The sequence below is a fragment of the Eptatretus burgeri genome, chromosome 16 (assembly GCF_056783735.1).
Source record: "Eptatretus burgeri isolate ZD-2024b chromosome 16, Ebu_testis_v1, whole genome shotgun sequence".
NCBI classification, from domain to species: domain Eukaryota; kingdom Metazoa; phylum Chordata; class Myxini; order Myxiniformes; family Myxinidae; genus Eptatretus; species Eptatretus burgeri.
Window position 1 is genome coordinate 34,442,466 of NC_140976.1, and position 23,090 is coordinate 34,465,555.

Sequence of the window (23,090 nt, forward strand, 5' to 3'; positions counted from 1 at the left end):
GAGGCCTGCTGATTTGTGGTGCTTCATACAATGGTGATACATGATTATATTTATGTGGAGTCTGGCCAGCTGTCCAGCTAATGGGTGTAAAGCAGAGGGGTGGAGTCAAAGCAGCTGAACACTGACCCATGTATAATATGTGACATATGTGATGATGCGTTATTTTCTAAGTTTAAAAAGGACATAACTCTATGAAAAATTGACCAAACACCCTGAAACTCGAACGAATTCTCTAACTTATCATAATAAAGCCAGCTACCAACTTTCATTTGAAGATGTCAAAGGGTATGGCAAAAAAGTCTGCAAAACCACAGGTGGAACGGACGAACAGACAGACTGAGAGGAAAGCTGTAGTCCCCTCAGGTCAAACTAGTAGTGAGTAGGGGACTAATAACCGACCAAATACAGCACTGGATTATCAGGAGGAACCCAAATAGACAAATATGGAGTCATCAGGAAAGGATTCAGGTTTCGGCTGTTACTCCGACACCCTCAAACCCATCCAGGCCAGCCAGGTGAACCTTACAAAAACTATTTGGAAGATTCATCCCTCCATATATAAAGAAAAATAAAGAAAGAGATGGAGGAGAAAAATAAGCCACGCACACCAACAGAAAACACACATACACACAAACACACGCCAACAGAAAACGCTTTACTGGTAAAACGGGACAGAAGCAAAAATCTAAATAGAAAAAAAACAAAGGAGAAAAGGCAATTGGAATGTTAATAAGAGAAAGGTATGTTGAGAATAAGTAGGAAAAGGTATAGTACAGTACATGTTGTTGTTTTTTTTTTTTTGCAGATCATTATTGTCTTCAAGTGGATTAACAACCATTACATGCGGTGTTCAAAATGTTCCACAAACTAGATGCAATAGTTCAAGACAATTTAAAAATGTCTGATGACTGACGATGTGTGTATCGAGATGAACAAAAAAAACCACACACATTTACATATTTCATGAGTAATCACAGGTACTTGTGCAGTACAGAATTAAAAACCCCTTGGCATGTCTTGGACAGTCTTGGACTATTGTGAGTATCCCGTTCGTAGAACCTTTTGAATGCCGGATAACGTCGTGAAGTCGTGAGGAGCGGGGCACATCCGGGAGGAAGCTGAAGTGCAGTGGACATTCTCTGCTAACACGTCATACTTCCTGAGGTCCGAGGACCTTTTCCGCGAGGAACCATGAGGAACAAAGTCAAGCAGAGTACCCTTACCCGAGGTTGGATCACAAAATGTACTTTATACTATCAAACCTCTCACATTATGAATGCATACAATTACGGTAAGTATGAGGATTATGGTAATTACGGTAAGTATGAGGATAAGTACAATTACTCAGCACTATCGAGTACTGAGTCAACCTCCTGGTGTATTTTAATTCAGTGGCCAACGGGGCTTGAACTCAGGATCCTAGGATCCCAAGCTGCCACCATAAGCACTAAGCCAACACCAGGCTTAACATGACCATCATAAAGCATAAAGAACATGGATGTAGACACTTCAATGAGCAGAGCATAAAAATCACAAAATTACGGTACGACCGTTATCTCTACACCCAATTCAATACTTGTTAGAATAATATCGTATCAACCCATAGAGAACAACAGCAAGACCCACCACCCAAAATATGTGTTGAGAGATAAATGATCGGACCGGAAAGAAATAGGAAACATTGCATTAAGGCAACGATTTTGGATTTGAAGTAGTGCTTTCATTATGCAATGATTACGAACCATCATCATTCTTCACTGTGGTAAAATCTTTCTAATTTAGCACATGGCCTGCTGAACTGCAGAAGGTGCAAATGTTCTCTACCCAGAGGTTAAATCCTCATTTGTAAAGTGCTGCCCTGTGTTGGCAGCAATTACATCTCTTCAGCAGATTGGGGGTAAAGGAAATATTTTGCAGGTTATTGAAGGTTTTATTAATTTAGGTTATTGAAGGTTTTATTAATTTTAACTCAAACCTACCCACATGCTAACACATGGGGCCACAGTTGCCTAAATTAGTGTAAAAACAAACGCACTCGAATCACAATATCAACAAAGAAAACAAATAATTCTGAAGGATTTTGTTTCACAGTTTTATTAAATGTCTCTTAAAAAACTCTTCCTTTATGAAACTTATTTTGCCTTGTAGAACAATTATATTATCGGGTGTCATATGCTTTCCTTCAGAATTATATTGTGTTAATTATTTGCTGAATTTGAGATTTAAAAACAGTATTTTGAGTTTACATTTGCAAGGGTTTTGGTCTGGGCTGGTGTCATATCCTTGTGGTATGCACACTCTTCTCAAGGTTACAATCCCAACCAAGCTATAAACTGGGTTGGGAGTGTAACCTTGAGAAGTGTGTGCAAACCGAGGATGCAGAGCAAGACATCAATGTGTGCGCCGTCCATCAGATGGACGCTAACCCAAGTACCCATTATTGGAGCATCACAAACACACAACAGCAGCAATTTCTCAATGAAAGAAGGGCCAAGATGGATGCAAAAACTTTCGAGTGGCAAAGAGCCTCAATGGTTATTGGCTCTGTCGTTCGTTTATCATATTCTGGAAGGGGTAGCGGCATTGGCGGGCAACAAAGGGTCCCTCCTCCTATAACCCCTTTCCCTTCCTCCTTCCTCCCCTTCCCCTTATTGCCTGGTGTTGGCTTGACTTCGTTAGGGTGGTGGGCTTTTGATCCTAGGGTCCTGAGTTCATATCCCGCTCAGCTGTTGAATTAATACCAGGTGTGGTTAACTAGGCCTGTCATCCTTCCGAGGTTGGCAAAGTGAGTGCCAACATGCTGGTATCCTGTGTCGGAGTGGCGATCTGTCCAGGAATGTGCTCAAGAGCCAAGGAGACTGCTAAAGCAGCACCAACGCTCTGCACAGAGTATGGTCCAAATCTCCTCCTCCTCCCTTCCCCTTCCTCCTCCCACCCCTTCCCCTTCCTCCTCCCAGCCCTTCCCCTTACTTCTGCCATTCTTCCCCTTCCTCCCACCACTACTTCCCCTTCCTCCTCCCACCCCTTCCATTTCCTTCTCCCACCCCTTCCCCTTCCTCCTTCCACCCCTTCCCCTTCCTCCTCTGTCCCTTTACCCTTTCTCCTGCCACCCATTCCCCTTCCTCTTCCCACCCCATAATTTTCCTCCTCCCACCCCTTCCCTTTCCCTTCCTCCTCCCACCACTTCCCTTTCTTCATCCCACCCCTTCCCTTTCTTCATCCCACCCCTTCCCCTTTCTCCTGCCACCTCTTTCCTTTCCTCCTCCCACCCCATACCGTTCCTCCTGCCACCCCTTCCCCTTCTTCCTCCCACCCCTTCCTCCTCCCACCCAAGTGCCTCGGGTCTCCCACATCACTCATTCCCATGCCTCCGCCCACACCCCCACCTCCCCGCTTCCTCCTCCCACCACACCCCTTCCTCCTCCCACCACACCCCTTCCTCCTCCCACCACACCCCTTCCTCCTCCCAACCCACCACTTCCTCCTTCCATGACACTTCTTCTTCCTCCTACCCACCTCTTCCCCTGCCTCCAACCACTCCAGTCCCTCCAGACCCCCATCCCACTAATTCCTCCTCCTAACACAGTCTCTGCGGACTCCCACCCCACCCCTTCACCTCCCTCTGGTTAGTTACCAAGTGCAGTTGCTTGTGTTCAGATTCAAGTATCTTGTGACGTGCTCGCCAGGTGGTTGCAGCACTCAAGCAAGCACTCCATTCAAAACCGTTCATAAGGAATGGCTGTCTTGGCAAGCACTACCGAGTTACTTGGTAACTGAACACACCCCTGGACATCTCGACAGCATCCAGTACATCCAAAATGCCGAAAAAAGGATAGTACTTTGATTGAAGATGTCAAATAATAATCATGAGTATTTTCGTTGGGATGAAAACGTACCTTATTCAGGTGTAAAATGTACATAAACTCAGAGGTGATGTTGAGTGTACGAAAGTGTACATGTACTTTTCATATAACCTCTAAGTGTACATGTTCATAACTTCATTCAAATTGTACGTATTCATGATAAATATGTGGGGTATTTTCCCGGTGGCCTCTCCACTAATTAATTATGAACGCAGGTATTTCATGATCAAGCCGATTTTCATGTGTATTCACCCCACATAATACAAGATGTGAATTACATGTGATTCAGTTTGGTTATAAGTCTTGAAAAGTGGGGTGAAAACAAATTTTTTTTTTATTGTTTTTTTAATGAAAGGCCTCCATTTTCTTTCCTCCACATCAAGACAATGAATATTGGAAAGTGTATATTTTCCCGCTGTCGCGATCACTGTGAAGAAAACATGCATTACATCAGGTCAGGTCAGGTATGGGAGCATACACCGGAGTAGCGCGTCGCTGCGTACACTTTACACTGGTACTCCAGGGGCATCTGTCTGGCCACCCCCAAGGCAGATGCCTGGCCCATCCCCATCTACTCAAGATGCTGATCAACCTGCTGCAATCACGAGGCACGTGGTCGGCCCATTGGCCTCCTCCACTCACGAGACTCCCTCGCTGAGAGAATGTGGTGAGCAGAATCAGTGTCGGGAAAACGAGCCACATGTCCATACAGCCACAGCTGATGCTCACGGACTATGCAGGTAACAAATCTCATTAATCTCTCTCAGCAACCGCTCCTTGGACACAAAGTCCGACCAGCGATAGTCAAGGATTCTCCGAAGAGACCTGGTACCAAAGGAATTAAGTCTCCATCTCAGATCCTCCATAGAATCCAAGTCTCACAACCATCGAGCAAAACTGGAAGCAGCAAGGACCTGAAGACTTGGACTTTCGTCCTCCCACACAGGTACCGACAGCTCCATCCCCATGATCCAGTGAATCAATGACTCCCCAGGCCCGACCCAGACATCCTTTGATCTCTGGTTCACAGCCACAGGGACATAAATATCACTGTCAAGGTAATTTAATCTTTCCGTGACCACAACATCCTCACCACAAAGAGGTAAAGACAGGATTGCAGCATCCAATATGTCATTGAAAGCATTGATTTTTGTTTTGTCCCCCGGAAACCCACAATCCCAGTGGCTCCGAATCCTCATTCAGCACCCCGAGGGCCCCCAAAAGGATATCTAGAGTCTCCACAAAGATGACTGCATCATCTGCGAAATCAAGGTCCGAGATCTTGACATTCGCAAACGATGCACCGCAGCTTAATCTCTCTGACATCCTCCCCAGAATCCAGTCAATACAAGTGCTGACAAGTGTGGAGCCAGTACACACCCCTGACGAACTCCAGTAACAACTGGAAATAAGTCGGAGATAGTATCACCACATCTCACAGCACTCTCAGTACCAGAGTAGAGTTCAGACATCAGATTGATCAGTTTTTGTGGCACTCCACGAAGACCAAGAATCCTCCAGTGGGCATCCTGATTCACTGAATCGAACGCTTTACAGAGATCAACACAGGTGGCAAGCAGCCCCTGCCGAAACTCATCTGTGTTCAGTAAAGACCTGAAGAGCAAGGATACGGTCAATCGTTGACCTCTTTTGTGTAAAGCCTAGCTGCTCTGGACGCTGTTGCTCAAGCAGATGGTGGCGAACCCTATCAATAATTATCCGAGCAAAGACCTTGCCCGGCACTAAGAGCAGCGTCACCACTCGGTAGTTGTTGCAGTCTTGGCGATCACCCTTCCCTTTCCAGAGACGGACAACAAGGCTCCTCTTCCATTCAGTTGGGATGATGCCTGTGTTCCAGACAGAGCACAGAAATGCATGCAACGACACGAGTGCAGCATTTCCACCAGCCTTGATAAGTTCAGCATGCACGCCACAGATCCCAAGAGATATACCTCATTTCAACTGGTTCACCGCAGTCTGTGCTTCCACAAACTAAGGTGGTCCACAGTTCATTGGAGGGTCAGCAATAGGGATAGTAACACCGCTGACATCCAACTCAACAGCTGGTGGATCAGCCTGGTAGAGCCGCGCAAAGTAACTGGCCCAGCAGGCCTTCATTTCGGATTCTTCTGTCAAGGGCACTAGACCCCCTGCTCGAACTGCAGTACACTGACGGATGGGCTTGGAGGAATGCAATGTGTGAAATACCCTGTAAGCAGGACGAGAATCACTTGACCACAAGTGATGCTCTACACCCCCCCCCCCCCCACATAGGCCTCTCTGAACAGCTCAGCTCTGTCATTCAGCTTGGCCCTGCGACTTTGGGCAATGGTATCCAGTGTCCCTTGAGAGACAAAATTCTTCTTCGCTCTACGGTGAATTCCAAGACATCCACCGCCAACATCATGGATGGTGGTCTTGAAGGCACTCCACAGCTCTTCAGGATCCCCCAAAGCACCCAGACCTCCCCAAATCTCCACTCAGCCTGTTCGCAAACTCATAAGCTACCCTCTCATCCTTGAGCTTGCCACCATCCAGCCTAGGCTGCGATGGTACAATTCACCTGGATTGAAGCTGAAACTTCAGAGTTGCTACAACAAGCCCTTGGTCAGTACAGTCATGCGCCGCTTAACAACGTTCCGGGCAACGACGGATCGCATATACGACGGATCTGCCAGCTCTGAAAAAAAAAAAAAATGAAAAAAAAAATGTAGCTGAAAAATTCCTATCGCCGAGTGATGTAGCCGACGTAGCGCTGCCAGTCGTATAAAAATAGCACATACAATTATGTACGCTGTACAGTGCATAACACTTCATAATGATAAACAACGACAGTGAGGCCCTGTTATAATGCGATCGTTGAGGTCCATAAAATGTCATAGCGAAAAAAACAGGGTCGTGCTAAATCGGGATTCAAGGAAATCGGCTTTCAAACTGAACCGATGTTTGCACGTTTACCTTCGAGCAAGTAAATTACCTTTGAATTGAAGAATTCCGCAAATAAATCGTTGTTACAGACGAAATTAAAACACAAATTTCTTTTTGGTGAAGCTTTTCATGTTGTTAAAAAAATCGCACTGTTCCGAAAATATATATCACAATTGACAGGAGCTCGTTTCTTAATTTATAAATTATAACATTGATGCAATGATTACGTATTTATAAAATCCAAACGCTATTTATTCATCTTTATATAATCGATGCGAGAGGAGATTGTAAGCTGCTGCTAACAACACCGATGGCCGTTGTGGTGAATTGAACAGCACAGAGGATAAAACGAACGTGTCTTCAGTCTCTCTTGGATGCGTGTTACAATTGCCGACAGTATTCAGTACAGTAACGTGCTGTACAGGTTTGTATCCTAGGAGCAATAGGCTACACCATATAGCCTAGGTGTGTAGTTTTGTGTAAGTACGATGCTCGAAAACGAAAAAAAAATGATGTTCGCACAACGACACGTTTCTCAGAACGTAACCCCGTCGTAAAGTGGTGCATGACTGTATTGAGGAACTGAGCACTCTGGTAGACCCTGCAGTTCTGGATCATCCTCCAGTGAACATCAAGGAGCACATGGTCAATCTCCTTTGCCACACTACCAGCATTGGAATACCAAGTCCAGTGATGAGCCTGTGGGTGCTGAAACCATGAACCAGCCACCCTAAGTCCACAGCTTCTTGCAAAGTCAAGGAACTTGGTTCTATTCTGGTTCATAGTTCCAGACCCATGGGGACCAACACGTCTCATAACCATCCTCATCACTTCCAGTCAATGCAATGAAATCCCCCAAGACTAGAAGAGTATCTCGCCTGGGGCACTGATCAGCCACAGACTCAAGCGTGGCAGAGAATGCATCCTTCACGGTGAGATCACTCGCCTCAGTCAGAGCGTATTCAGAGAAGAGGGAAATGACTCCCAAGGAGTGACAAATCCTTTGTCTCATAATGTGCTCGTTGACTGGTGTTACCTCAATTATCATTGGAATCAGTTTACTGGACACAGCTACAGCAACTCCTTGGGCATGGTAACCATCAGAGCGACCAGACAAGTAGCAGGTGTAACCACCCAACATGATCGAGCCTCAATCCGGTCTCCGAACCTCAGAGAGTGCTGCAATACCGATGTTCAAATGCTTGAGCTCTGAGGATAACAGACACCGGTGATGATCCTCTCTTATGGATAGGATATTCTAGGCAACACCCGAAGGGACCGTCTCAGGTTAACCCAAGGCGACCGCTGTGTGGAGGATGACACCTCAGCACCACCCCGACACACACTACCACAATCTGACCCAGAAAGGCCACCCCTGGAGTGCAAATGCTGCCACCAACCTCCCATTGAAAAGTAACCCAACTCCAGGAGGATGTCCGCAAACATAGTTGGGCATTGGATACAGATGGCCGTTGGCCCACAAGGTGCTCCTCCACCTTTGATTACATTGTTTGAGTTGTAATAAAAATGCACCTTTGCATTACATTGTTGGAGTTGTAATCAATATGTACCTTTGTTTCATCAAAAACGGTATCTTCCTTTGTTGAGAGAAGACGTGTTGTTTAGTCTTCATATGAAAATCAAAGGCCTGTAGATAATCAGAGCTATGTGGTGTGAAAAAGATGGTGGCAATTTCTGGACTGCTGGAGGGGAAGGTGTGACCTGTACAATGTGTGGAGCTTATGACGCACCCAAAGACACGAACTCAGCTTTATATGTCAGATTAAGATTGTGATATAAATTATTGGGACAATACCAGGGGCATAGAAAAGGCCCCTATATATGGTATGTGCCATGTGGCAAACAATTGAAAAGAAGGGACATTCCATGGCTTTGGGAAAATGCCAGATGATAGAAAATGAGGCACTTTCAAAAAATCTCGTGTGCATGCTGGACTACCCTTTACTTGTGTTCTTAGGAGGAACCAAGTAATGCTCTAGAAAAGTTCATACAATGGGGCACCCTACATATATAGGTTAAAATCTGTCAATACGTTAAGTTTTTTGTACCTTGGAAACGAAAACAGACAAGATAATGTGCATGTGTGTGATTAATTTGTTTACAAAATTGGTGCCGCTTTATATGAACTTTTCTCGAGCATTGTGATTGGATCAGGGGCCATAGCCTGAGAGTAAAGCAGAGGAGAGTTAAGACAGCAGCAAGGCAGGGGACTATCACTCAGAGAATAGTTAATGCATGCAATGGCCTCCCTGGAAAGGTCGTGGCAGCAGAAACAGTAGATAAGTTAAATTAGAATTATACAGGTACCTGGAAGTTATGGCGATAGAGGGGTATGGGGATGCTGAGATGATTATTTGGTAGTTTGAGCATTGATGGGTGATTGCGTGCATGTGTATGGAGTGCTGTTGGTGGGGGTCTTGTCAAGGGGGGTTGTGTGGTTGATGTGTTTTCAACCAAGCCCATGGCCCCTCCCCTGAGCGGAAGAAAAATAAATAAATACAAAAACTACAAAAAAATTAACAAACAAAAAAAAAAATATATATATAATAAAAAAAAAGAACAACAAAAAAAAACAAACAAACAAAAATATTTATTTCATTAATTAAAATCATTTTTTGTATTTCTTTCTTGGATCTTGTGTTGATAAATTAGTGTGGTGCTCGTGCAGGCATGATGGCCTGAAGGACCTCCACCTGTGTTAGATTTCCTTGTAAATGCCTTGTAAATAACTTGGTTCCTCCAAAGAACACAAGGGTAGTATAGCATGCTCGCTAGATTTTTTGAATGTGCCTTATTTTTTTTATCGTCTGGCATTTTCCACAAGCCATGGAATGTCCTTATTGTTCTATTGTTTGGCATTTTCCACAAGCCATGGAATGTCCTTATTGTTCTATTGTTTAGCATTTTCCACAAGCCATGGAATGTCCTTATTGTTCTATTGTTTGGCATTTTCCACAAGCTATGGAATGCCCCTTCTTTTCTGTAGTTTGCCGCATGGCACATTCCATGTTAAGGGGCCTTTTCTTTGCCCCTGGCATTTTCCCCAAGAATGGAACGATTTCTCTGTATTATTTACGGTATTCTATGTTTCAGCCAGTTTTCTTCTTGAATTAGGGCACCTGAAAAACCGATATTTTTTCCAAAGTCCACTTTTACAGTGTCCCTAATTATGCAGCTGCGGGTAACTTTGAAGTCTCAACAAGTGTCCCTCTCCATATTCAAAATTTCACCAACTTTCATCCAACAGTTCATAAGTTATGAACCCTCTTATTGGACTATTTTACTACCGGAGTCGAAATTTTTCTACGTCAAACTTTTTGAGGTTCGCCCCATGAGCAAAAATACAGGCAATACCGCGAGGTGCTCACCTGGTAGAATAATGACACTGAGGAAGAAGTCAACGTGGGATGGAATCAGCTAAATGTACCAACACAGCAATGTTATAGCAAATAGCTATTTTGGGGGGCAATGCCACTCCACCCCCCTTAAACCCTCTTAGGCACCGATGTTTAAATCATGTGAACAAACTTTGGTAGATCACGGGTGATGAAGGTTGTGGTCAAGTTTCATCAAAATTGCATGTGTGGGTTTGGAGAAGAAAGCAAATACCTATTTTGGGGGATAACCCCCCCTTCCCATAGGAATTTTCAGTCCCTGTGTTAAAGTTGCATTCAGTGAAACTGTTCCATATAAGGGGAGGGGCTCTTCGTGCTTCCCTTGATTGCTGCAGGAGTCTCTGCCTCAAACAAAACCGCCGTTGCATACTTGTACTGCTCAAGAACAGAACTCAAGCTAATGGCTAATGAGCAAAAACTAACAAAAAAGCAAAAACTATCGCACTTAGGAGGAATTTGTGTTGAAAGCCAGTAATTAGATGTATTGGCTGATGTATATTCCAAGTTTCACCTCGTTTCAATGTGTAGCCTTTGAAATATGAGCACAAACATAATTAGGGCAGACGGACAGACTGACAAACACCAATATGAATTTTGGGGGTTTTCGTTAAAAACTCAAAAATGTTGAAATGGAAGATGCTGAAATTTGGAACATATTACTTCGACATAGAAAGGATTTACTTCTGAAACTTGCAGCTGATTTTGGCCAGTGGAAGCCGAGAAACGAATTTTCAGTCAGAATGTTAAAGTTGCAAACAGAGAAACTGTTCCATATAAAGGGAGGGATGCTTTGTGCCTCCCTTGATAAGGTATATTACCCAAATGGTGGTAAATTGTGTCAAAGTTCAAAACCTTTTCAACTTTCTTCCAACTGATGTGATGCTCAGGTATGCAAATATGTGTGCAGGAATGGAAACAGCTTTACGGCTCCAGCCAGGATTGCTAAGCTTTGATGGCTGAAAATTTTTAGATTGTCCCATGGTAGTGAGCAGCTCACTTGCAATTATTATTTATAGACCGCACCTCCTGCATATAAGCTGCGTTTGGCACCATTGATACCTGCCAATCAAAACCAAAATTGTTCTTCTCCTAATATCAAGCCGTGACTCATGGCGATGGGGATTCAACACCAACTCCAACAGCAACAGCAACAGCAACACCTTCACAATACCCAGATTATCTCATATTTTCATTACACTGTATTCCTGAGAAAGTTACAAAAATAGCTTTTGCGGAACCTTATGCTGCTATTTGTGAAATTGTACTGAGAATAGTCTGTTAATGTACGTGTTTGTTTGTTTGACTTATATGTACTCCTCAGCCGCTGGTCAGAATGAGTTGAAAACGACTGGTTGTATTTGTGGAATGGACAGGGGGGGGGGGCAGTTAGGGGGTAAAAATAACTCTAAGCTCCAAGGGATTTAGGGTTGGGGGAGAACCCCAATTCTCCCTATGTAAATATGTATGGCATATGTCTCCAAGGTAAAGTGTTTACCGCTTAATATGTCATCAAATACGGTATAGTGGTATATGATTAAAGTTAATCATATGGAGGAATGCTTTAAATAACAGTAATAATGAAATAAGTTTGAATTAGGATATTGCATTGCTGTGTTGACTGAATGTCTGGAGATAACTTTGAGGTTGTGGGTCCATTGATGTTGAGTAATCTACTGATGTGGACCTGTGACCGGGGTTGTGGATCCACTGTTTGGAGAGGTTCTGGGATGAAAGGATCGAAACCTCGATGATAAACGGTACCCAGCTGATGATCCGGGCAGTTGGAAAATCAGATAATTGCTTATAAGGCCAAACAAAAAAAGGAGTTTGTTTCCAGTTTCCTACCGACCCATTGCTTTTACATGCGACCCTACGATTTTTGTTGACAATTTGGACTCGGGCGCTGCCATTTTGAATCCCGCGTGTTACGTCAGTGAGAGTTTCAAAATGGCGGCGCCCGAGTCAAACGCGCACGAGGACTGCTTTGTGGATCAGTCTTTTCACAGTTAGTTTCACCTATTGTGGTGGTGATGGTGGTGATGGTGATGGTGGTGATTTGGTGGTGGGTGGTGTGGTGGTGGTGGTAGTGGTGGTGCAATAGACTTGCAAAAATGCACTCGACTTGCTGTTAAACTTTTAATATATATATATATATATATATATATATATATATATGTATATAAATATATATATATATATATATATATATATATATATATATATATATATATATATATATATATATATATACATATATATATATATATATATATATATATATACATAAAGAATGCGTATTTTCAGCATGCATGCACTGTTAAATATGTAAAGAAATTTAAGACAGAATAAAGTGCATTTTAGCAAGTCGAGTGCACCACCACCACCACCACCCCCATCACCACCACACTACCACCACCTCCACATCACTACCACCATCACAACTACCACCACTACCACTACCACCACCACTACTACCACCACTACCACACCACTACCACCACCACCACCACCACCCCACTACCACTTCCACCACCACTACCACCAAGGAAAATAAACATTTTTAATCGAGTTATATGAATGTATTCATGGCAAAAAAATTGTCACAAAAAAAAAATTCCCTACCTACCTACCCAATTTTTTTTGGCCATGCAATAGGAAACAAATGTTTTGTTTTTTTTGGCCTAAGTTAAGGTTATAACTTCAAATAAAATAGCTTTTGTAAGTACTTATCAGCACATAATATTGTTGTGGGCCAGGGTTCGGTGGCGATAAACGACCACTAGGTGGAGTAGTAGAGCCGTCTCCCACCGAACACCCGGAATTAAAAGGTCGTCACCCTGGATAACTCCGGAGTTGAGGGGCCACTTAAAGGACCGTGATCGCCAATTCTCTGACGGCGTGGGGAAGGGTTAATAGCCAAATTTCAATATACCTAAGTACCTACGCCGTCAAATTACCGGGGAAACCACACCCTCGGCCGACTCTGTCCAAACCGAGTCGCAGGTACCGACTCGAATCCGGCGTAACTGAGCGGAGTTACCAGAGCCGCGCCGGTCCCAATGACAACTTACGGCACACCGCCTTCCTAATTCTCAATACGCACCGTGCTGGGTCAATGGAAGAAAGCACAGAAAACGAGCTGGAACGTTTAACACGGGGGTTTATTTATAAACAATAATCGGGAAGGGGAGACACAGAGCAGGGTAACAATCAAATAAAGCAGTGTAAACAATGTACAATGAAAAACACTTAATCAATCCTACTTAAAGATAGGGCCCACGGACACACACACACGCACGCATGCACGCACGCACGCACGCACGCACGCACGCACACACACACACACACACACACACACACACACACACACACACACACACACACACACACAAAGAAATGGTGGCCACGGCCTTTATTTGCACCTGTCTGTCTCGTGCAGTCTGGTCGAGCTTGTCCGGTGGCGGGACTCGAACCCGCCGCCAACAACGCAGCACCAAGTACAAGGGACCAGGAACGACGCCACGGACGCCAGCCAGCACGGCAACGGACCAGACGAGATGCCAGCAGGCAAGACGAGGCTTCCTCTCTTTCTCCTCTTTCTCGACGACGGAGCGAACCTTCCTTCTCGACGACTCGCCACCTCCTCTTATCCTTCCCCTCCCCCGCAGGTCGAGGGAAACGCTCTGAGGTACTCGCCTCCGGATTGGACGAGGGGCGAACATCCCATCTGGCTGGGCGGGGCCGCCCCTGAGGTGGTCAGCCTCCTGATTGGATGAGGCGTCTCGGGGGGTGTGTCGAGGCGTATCGGAGGCCCGCCCCCCGAAGAGGCTCCGTTGTAGCTTTCGGCATGCTGACTTCCTATTGGCTGGGGCGCGCGTGCGATGCTCACCCTTCGCTCATTGGCTGGAGGAAACGTCCCATGCCCTTCCTCGGAGCGGAGCCTCGATTTGATGCGATGGAGGCTCCGCCCACGCCTTCAGCCAAAAACATGTGGGCAATGGTGACCGGGTTGTGTGAGGGACGGTGCCGTTGTTGTTGTTGTTGTTGTTGTTGTTGTTGTAGAAGATGTACAAAACCTGACAATAAAATAACTCACAGCGCGCACACAAAATTCCCATTAGACATAGGGGATGGATCCTAACTATAAACACATATTTATCGAAATAAATGAACTGCGGGGGCTGCTCTCTGTCTGTGTGCAAATGGCTTCCAGATTCATAACAATATATCCATGTTTGTGTGTTTATACATACTAGTGCATGCCCGTATGTGCGTGATGTATACAGAGTGAGTCAAAAGTAGCGCCCGATTTCTGTTTTTTCGGATGTCAGACTCTTTCTGGGAAGTCATGTTGTTAATAATTGTCTTGCAGATTATTAATTTTCGTCATTTATTTATTTTTGATTTTTTTTGCAGGTTATTGCTGCGAGTTTGGAAAGTTACTGAATTTGCACCAAATTGAGCTCAATGGCACAATTAACAGAATCAATTGTGTCTACTGGGCTGCGAATAACCCAAGAGTGACAGTTGAGAAGGAGGTAAATTTACCTGGAGTGACAGTTTGGGCAGCCATATCTCCATTAGGGATAATTGGACCCTTTTTCTTTGAGGGATCTGTCACTGCAGGAATTTACCAGGATATGCTGCAAACCTTCTTTTGGCCCAGGGTACAAGATCAGGACTGTTATTTCCAGCATGATGGAGCTCCACCTTATCATGGACGTTATGTTTGTTAGTGGCTTGATGAAAACTTTCCCAGAAAGTGGATCGGCCGCCGCGGTCCGATTGAGTGGCCGGCACGCTTCACAGACCTTACACCTCCAGATTTCTTTATTTGGGGGCTCATGAAAGACCTTGTTTGTCGTGAAAAGCCTCGTACCATTCAGGAATTGAAGGCTCAAATCACTGCAAAGTTTGAGGAAATTGATATCGAACTCTGCAGACATGTGTGCCGCTCTGTGCCTGCTCGGCTGCAATTGTGCATCGATCACGAGGGAGGGCACTTTGAAAATTGCAAGTAAAACAGCTTGGTACATTTCCGTAATACATTTTTCTTGAATAAATGGTGAGATAAACATGTCATTCATTTATTTCTACCTTCTTGTACACTGTAATACAAATGGCAAACAAACAATCAACTGTCAGAAAACGGGCGCCACTTCTGACTCACCCTGTATATATATATATATATATATATATATATATATATATATATATATATATATATATATATATATATATAAATATATATATATATATATATGTATGTATATATATATATATATATATATATATATATATATGTATATATATATATATATATATATATATATATATATATATATATATATATATATATATATATATATATGTATGTGTGTGTGTGTGTGTGTGTGTGTGTGTGTGTGTGTGTGTGTGTGTGTGTGTGTGTGTGTGTGTGTGTGTGTGTGTGATATATTGTTATGGTTCTCGGAACCATATGCATACAAACATACAGTGTCCCAAGTCAGTTATTCCATTAAGTATATGTGCTATTAATCTATATATAGATTTGTGCATCATGGAGTCCAGCAGTAATCCATATGTAGGGATAGCATGGGAGAAAATTGAATATAACTGTCATTAACCAAAAAATGGGCAATATCAGCACAAAGTGAAATATAATACATGAAGTGTTGACCTTAAGGCCCAGTCACACCTTGACGTTTTAGCCAGGAATGGCAACGTATAAAAATGCACGTAAAACGTTGGCGTACGCTGAAGTTTTGAGGTTTTTTTTTTTTTAAGTTTTGGTCGTATTCATAACGTGTTGGTCGTATGCATAACGTATCAGTAACGGGCACAGAACATTTCGTTGTGTTAAGGATAACTTATACCAACGAATGCTTAGCCTGTTGTCGGCGTTCACAACCTATGCCCAAAGATAGTTTAACTTTGTCATAGCGCGCTGCACGTATCGCCGATGAACTCGTGGCGTTCTCTGTTAAAAACCTGCCGCTCGCCGATTTAAATCATAACCGCCTGAAAATTGGATGTGTCAACATTGCAGTAACACCTTGACGATTTAGCCAGCGTATGCCGACCTATGAAAAATGTGTCTAAAACGCTGGGACACGTCGAATACGGTATGGGTAGGTTGTGTATACGTTAGGAGCACGATGAAAAACAAAGAAGTACGCTGGCATATTACGTGGTACGTCGAGTACATCGTGAAATTTCAAGCATGCTGAAAATTTTACGACGTACTCGATGTATGGCTCACAAGTTCCGCATACGCTGGCATAAGTTCTCGGCATGCTCCGCAATCGTTTATACACGTCGGCCACACGTTACTTGTAAGTTACTCATAAGTCGAAACACGTCGTGGTAATGTTTAGCATACCCAAAACTTAATTTTTAACCTCCGAGTAATGTGCTTTGAACCTATTAGTAGCGTGCTTTGAACCTATGAGTAGCGTGCTTTGAACCTATGTGTAACGTATCTCAAACGCACATTGGCGTATGTAGACGAATTTGATTGACGTCATCCAGACAACCACAGAACTTACTGAACGTGTTTCTAACTTACAGCTCCCGTATAATGGCGTATTGGCAGCGTTTAGGGGAATTGGTATATACAAATGGGCTTCACAAGAGGAACCCGTCAGTGTTCCAGACTCCATGTTGAGTAGATGTCAATGTCAGTAGCAGTGGCAGTAGCAGTAGTAGTAGTAGTAGTAGTTCGAGAGAATTTAGTGATGTCGATGTTATTAGTGGTAGTAGTAGTAGTAGTTCGAGAGAATTTAGTGATGTCGATGTTATTAGTGGTAGTAGTAGTAGTAGTTCGAGAGAATTTAGTGATGTCGATTTTAGTAGTAGTAGTAGTAGTAGTAGTTCGAGAGAATTTAGTGATGTCGATGTTGGTAGTAGTAGTAGTTCGAGAGAATTTAGTGATGTCAATGTTAGTAGTAGTAGTATTAGCAGTAGTAGTAGCAGTAGTAGTAGTTCGAGAGAATTTAGTGATGTCGATGTTGGTAGTAGAAGTAGCAGTAGTAGTTCAAGAGAATTTAGTGATGTCGATGTTGGTAGTAGAAGTAGTTCAAGAGAATTTAGTGATGTCGATGTTAGTAGTAGTAGTAGCAGTAGTAGTTCGAGAGAATTTAGTGATGTCGATGTTACTAGTTGTAGTAGTTCGAGAGAATTTAGTGATGTCAATGTTAGTAGTAGTAGTATTAGCAGTAGTAGTAGCAGTAGTAGTAGTTCGAGAGAATTTAGTGATGTCGATGTTGGTAGTAGAAGTAGTTCGAGAGAATTTAGTGATGTCGATGTTAGTAGTAGAAGTAGCAGTAGTAGTTCAAGAGAATTTAGTGATGTCGATGCTGGTAGTAGTAGTAGTTCAAGAGAATTTAGTGATGTCGATGTTAGTAGTAGTAGTAGCAGTAGTAGTTCGAGAGAATTTAGTGATGTCGATGTTACTAGTTGTAGTAGTAGTAGTAGTAGTTCGAGAGAATTTAGTGATGTTGATGTTGGTAGTAGTAGTAGTAGTAGTAGTAGTAGTACTTTCAAGTAACGTGTTGCAAAGTGTGAACAACGTTCGTGTAGCGTGCTTACAAAACGTTACTCATAGGTTAGAAATAAGTTTAGGGTACGCTAAACATTACCTCGACGTGTTTCGACTTATGAGTAACTTTCAAGTAACGTGTTTCAACGTGTGTCAACGATCGCATAACGTGCCTACAACTTATGGCCAGCGTAGCAGAACGTGTGAGTCATACGCCGCATACATCGTAAAATTTCAAGCATGAAAAAATTTGTTTTCCGTCTATGTGTGTGTGTATGTGTGTCTGCAACGCGAGGCTCCACAGCACGAACCAGCAAAGCGATAATTTATTTATTTACCGAAAATGATTTCACCACCCACACACCACCTCCAATTATTTATTTATTTACCATTTCGGATTCTCCTCCTGACACACCACCTCCAATTATTTATATATTTACCGTAAACGATTCCACGACCCACACACCACCTCCAATTATTTATTTATTTATTTACCGAAAACGATTCCACGACCCACACACCACCTTATTTATTTATTTATTTATTTACCATAAACGATTCCACGACCCACACACCACCTTTAATTATTTATTTATTTCCCGAAAATGATTCCCCACCCACACACCACCTTATTTATTTATTCATTTACCGAAAACGATTCCCCACCCACACACCAACTTATTTATTTATTTCCCGTAAATGATTCCACGACCCACACACCAACTTTAATTATTTATTTATTTACCGAAAACGATTCCACGATCCACACACTACCTCCATTTATTTATTTATTTACCGTAAACGATTCCACGATCCACACACCACCTTTAATTATTTATTTATTCACCGTAAACAATTCCACGACCCACATTCCGCCTGCAATTATTTATTTCTTTTCCGTAAACGATTCCACGATCCACACACCACCTTCAATTATTTATTTATTTTCCGAAAACGATTCCACGACCCACACACCACCTCCAATTATTTATTATTTAAAGTGGGAGTGGCATAGGAAAGTGGGCGTGGCTTATGAAAAATATTGTGTGGCTCAGGAGGTGTGGTCAAACAAGAGCATTGAGAGAAGTTTAATGGGTTTTCCGTGTGTGTGTGTGTGTGTGTGTGAGTGTGTGTGTGTGTCTGCAACGCGAGGCTCCACAGCACAAACCAGCAAACCCATTATTTTTCAAATAGTAGTCCTTCAAAAATACAGTGTCGATTTACCGTCATTTTTTTATGAGGAGTGCAAGTTGGCAAAATATACAATAGGAAAAATCTTGCCAGGCAGAGGAACAATTGTATGTGAACCAATACGTCTTGGCAATGAATCTTCGTCGGTGGATCAGTCAGAATGAAAAGCATCGTATCCAGCGCTTCGATCCTAGCGAATTCCCCTTCGCCTTCCGGCTTGTATATATATTGTTGCGGATTCGCGCCCGCCGGCGTGCGAGCGGCCACGTAACTGGAATCGCGGCACGTCGCCCACCGGACGGACAATCCCGTCGTGACCCTCTCAGACTAACGCCGGGAACTAGTCACGGGTAGGCCTTTCGGCCTCACCACGATCGTGCCAATCGGGCCCCCGCGTGGGATAGGGTTGCTCGCCAAATTCGACCTACCTAAGTACCCACACGGAGGGTAGACCGGGCGATCGCACCTCGCCGCAGGTCGACTTCGGACACGGGCCATATATATATATATATATATATATATATATATATATATATATATATATATATATATATATATATATATATATATATATATATATATATATATATATATATATATATATATATATATATATATATATATATATATATATATATATATATATATATATATATACACAGTTCTGGAAAAAATGAAGAGACCACTCCAAATAAAAATTAAATCAGCATCTCTACATGTATGGCAGCCATTCCATTCCAGTGTCTGTTGAATTCCAACACAGGCACACGTCATTCGACTTCGTGAAGTCATGATTAGGTGATCACTTGAACCGAATCCTGTTTAACAAGGAAAATTATAAAAACCACTGCTGTGATCATCACTATCCTCTTGCATTAGGACCAGCTGGATGCCAAAAACAGTGCGAGTAGTACCTCAAAAGTAATTGGAATAAAAAAAAATAAACATTGACAGTAGGGTGAATATACTGGTTCTGGCTCACTTTTCCCTATGTAAATGAATGGGGGATTTTCAGCGATTCATATTTTTTTCCCTAAAAATAAACCCCCTTTTTATCCCAAGGTATATTTATTTGTCTCCCCTTTTAACCTGGGGACACTTTTTTTTCAAATAATCCATGCAATAAGATAAAGATTTGTTGAAGGTGATTCGAAAGAAATATCTAAAACGTCTAAGCCTCGGGACACTCTTTATCAAATAACCGATGCATATTGTTTAGCTCACTCATTGAACCTATAAAGATTTGTTCATTCTCAAATTCCTTCAATAGTTTAATTTTCTTTGCACAATAATCCCCATCTAAAATATTGAAAAAAAAACATTTGAATCTTTATATTTTTTAAGATACCCCTTTTGTGCCATTACGAAATGATAAACTTCTCTCAATGATCTCATCTGGCCACCGCCCGAGTTGCAAATCATTTTTGTGTATAAACCACGCCATAAAAAAAGTTTTGTTTCAAATGTTTTCAGTTCATGCCGTGAAAATGAGGAAGTGTTTTTTTGACACGGTCGTGCTGTGAAAATGAGGAAGTGTTTTTGGACAGTCATGCTGTGAAAAAAAACAGGAACTATTCTGTGAGACAAGGTCTCGTGTTTATATTTTATCTCAGAACACGAACTGAAAACATGTTTAATCAAAACCATTTTAGGGTATTTTAAGTATGTTTTAAAAATGATTCATACAATTTGAGAATATATCTCCCAGTTATTTTCCAAGCTGTCTCACCCGAAGCATCATTTCCTGTGGCCACACCCAATGATTAAGCAATCTCCTCATCGTTGCTTTATAAGTGATTCGGCAGACAAAGTTTCTGCCAGACGGGATTTTCATTTTTACAACTGAGACATGAGCGATCTTTCTTCCGCGAACAAAACAGCTCAACACAAAGTTGGTAAGCCTGTGTATAGGTTCCTCTTTGAACGATGAAGCAATTGATTATAAATTAAATGGTGATAATTCTGATATATATATATATATATATATATATATATATATATATATATATATATATATATATATATATATATATATATATATATATATATATATATATATATATTTTTTTTCTTGGCAGGTCCTTGGAAGAAAAGCAGTTTACATATCACGACGAGGTGCATGAAATTAATGCTCTTATTGAAGAGGTCAATCATCTTAGAAGAGAATTGAAAAACATTTTTAAAGACTGACACGACGTCTTATCACGGCCTCTGATCTTTTTGCCATCTTGTACCAATGGTAAAAAAAACTGAGACATGGACTCACTCTCTTCCGATGAAGATAACAGCTCACTACAAAGTTGGTAAGTTTGTGTATGGTTTCCTCTTTGAACAATGAAGCAATTTATTATAAATTAAATCGTGATAATGCGAAAATATATATTTTTTCCTGGCAGGTCCTTGGAAGAAGTGGAGTTTACATATCACGATGAGGTGCATCAAATGAATGCTCTTATTGAAGAGGTCAATGATTTTAGAAGAGAATTGAAAAACATTTATAATGACTGGTACGAAGTCTTATCACGGCCTCTGATCTCGAATAAATTAAACCAATGGTGAGACACGTGTGTGTGTGAATATATGTATGTGTGGGTGTCTGTATATATATATATATATATATATATATATATATATATATATATATATATATATATATATATATATATATATATATATATATATATATATATATATGTGTGTCTGTGTGTGTATATGTGTGTATGTGTGTGTGTCTCTTTCCCTGTCTGTCTCTCTCTATCTCTCCCTGTCTGTCTCTTTGTATCTCTCTCTGTCTATCTTTCTACCTACCTCTCTCTGTCTGTCTCTCCATCTATACCCTTGACTTTTTTTTTTTTTCAGCTCGATCACACAACATCAGCTGTTGAAGCAATTTGGTACAACACATGATTTTCTGGAGGTAAATGTTTCTGAATTATTATTTAGTTATTCTTTTATTAATATCACTCTCTCTTTGGAATGTCGTCTTATGTTGGTTGCATCATTAGTTTGGACGCGGTTTTGTCAGTACACTGGAATTCATTTTATTGGCCTTGAAAGGATGACAGGCTGAGTCGGCCTCCTGGTGTGTTAATTCAGTGGTCAATGAGGTTTGAACTTAGAACCAACACCAGGCTTACTCATATTACCATGTAATTATCTTTATAAAACCTAATTATTATCCACTTTTTGTTTCAAAACAGAATATGGTGTCTGAGTTTCAACATTACAAGACATCTGAAGAAGATTGCTGGGAAAGATTATACATTCTCGCAAATGAATATTTAATATTTGCAATTTTGATTAATTATATTTGTTTTGTTTACAATTACTTGATTTTGAATTTCAAAAAAAGGATCAAGACATTAAGGGTGGGTAGGTGCGCTCCCCCAATGACCCATCACCCCCTCATCCCACCCCTCCCCTCCCCATGTGTGTGTGTGTGGGGAAGGGTGGGGGTGAGATGAGGGAGGTGGTGGGTCATTGGGGGGGCGCACAGGGGGGATGAGGGGGGTGGGGCTTGTGTGTGCGGGGTGTGTGTGGGTGGGGCTTGTGTGGGTGGGGCTTGTGTGGGTGGGGCTTGTGTGGGCGGGGCTTCGGTGGGAGGGGCGTGTGTGGGCGGGGCTTGTGGGAGGGCGTTTATGTGGACAGGGTTTATGTGGGCAGGGTTTATGTGGGTGGAGCTTGTGTGGGCAGGGTTTATGTGGACAGGGTTTATGTGGGCAGGGTTTATGTGGGTGGAGCTTGTGTGGGCAGGCTTTATGTGGGCGGGGCTTATGTGGGAGGGGTGAATGTGGATGAGGCTTATGTGGATGAGGTTTGTGTGGATAAATGGATGGGTGGATGGGTGGATGAGTGGAGCTTGTATGGATGGGTGGATAATTTTTTAATTAAATAAACATGTTGTGTGTGGGGAACTAATTAACTAATCACTAATTATGTGAATATGATGAATATGGGTGGAGCTTGTGTGGAGCTTGTGTGGGGTTTATGTGTGGTGGGGTTTGTGTGGGGTTTGTGTGGGGTTTGTGTGGAGCTTGTGTGGGGTGGGGTTTATGTGGGTGGGTTTTGTGTGGGCGGAGTCAAAAAGGGGCGCAGTCAAAAAATTTCAATTTATCTTTGTCTTTTGTAATTCCTGTGAATAAAATGAACCTA

At 42.3% G+C, this 23,090-nt stretch overlaps 1 protein-coding gene and 1 long non-coding RNA gene across 2 annotated transcripts in view; one reads left to right on the top strand and one right to left on the bottom strand.

The window, feature by feature from the left end:
• Positions 1-23,090, bottom strand: part of LOC147010848 (transmembrane protein 132E-like) — a 611,930-nt gene that overhangs the window by 12,112 nt on the left and 576,728 nt on the right. The window lies entirely within an intron of this gene.
• On the top strand, positions 20,279-21,855 carry LOC147010849 (uncharacterized). The gene is made up of 4 exons (XR_015052412.1): positions 20,279-20,833; positions 21,017-21,241; positions 21,335-21,493; positions 21,798-21,855. It is a non-coding gene; the product is annotated as an uncharacterized LOC147010849 (long non-coding RNA).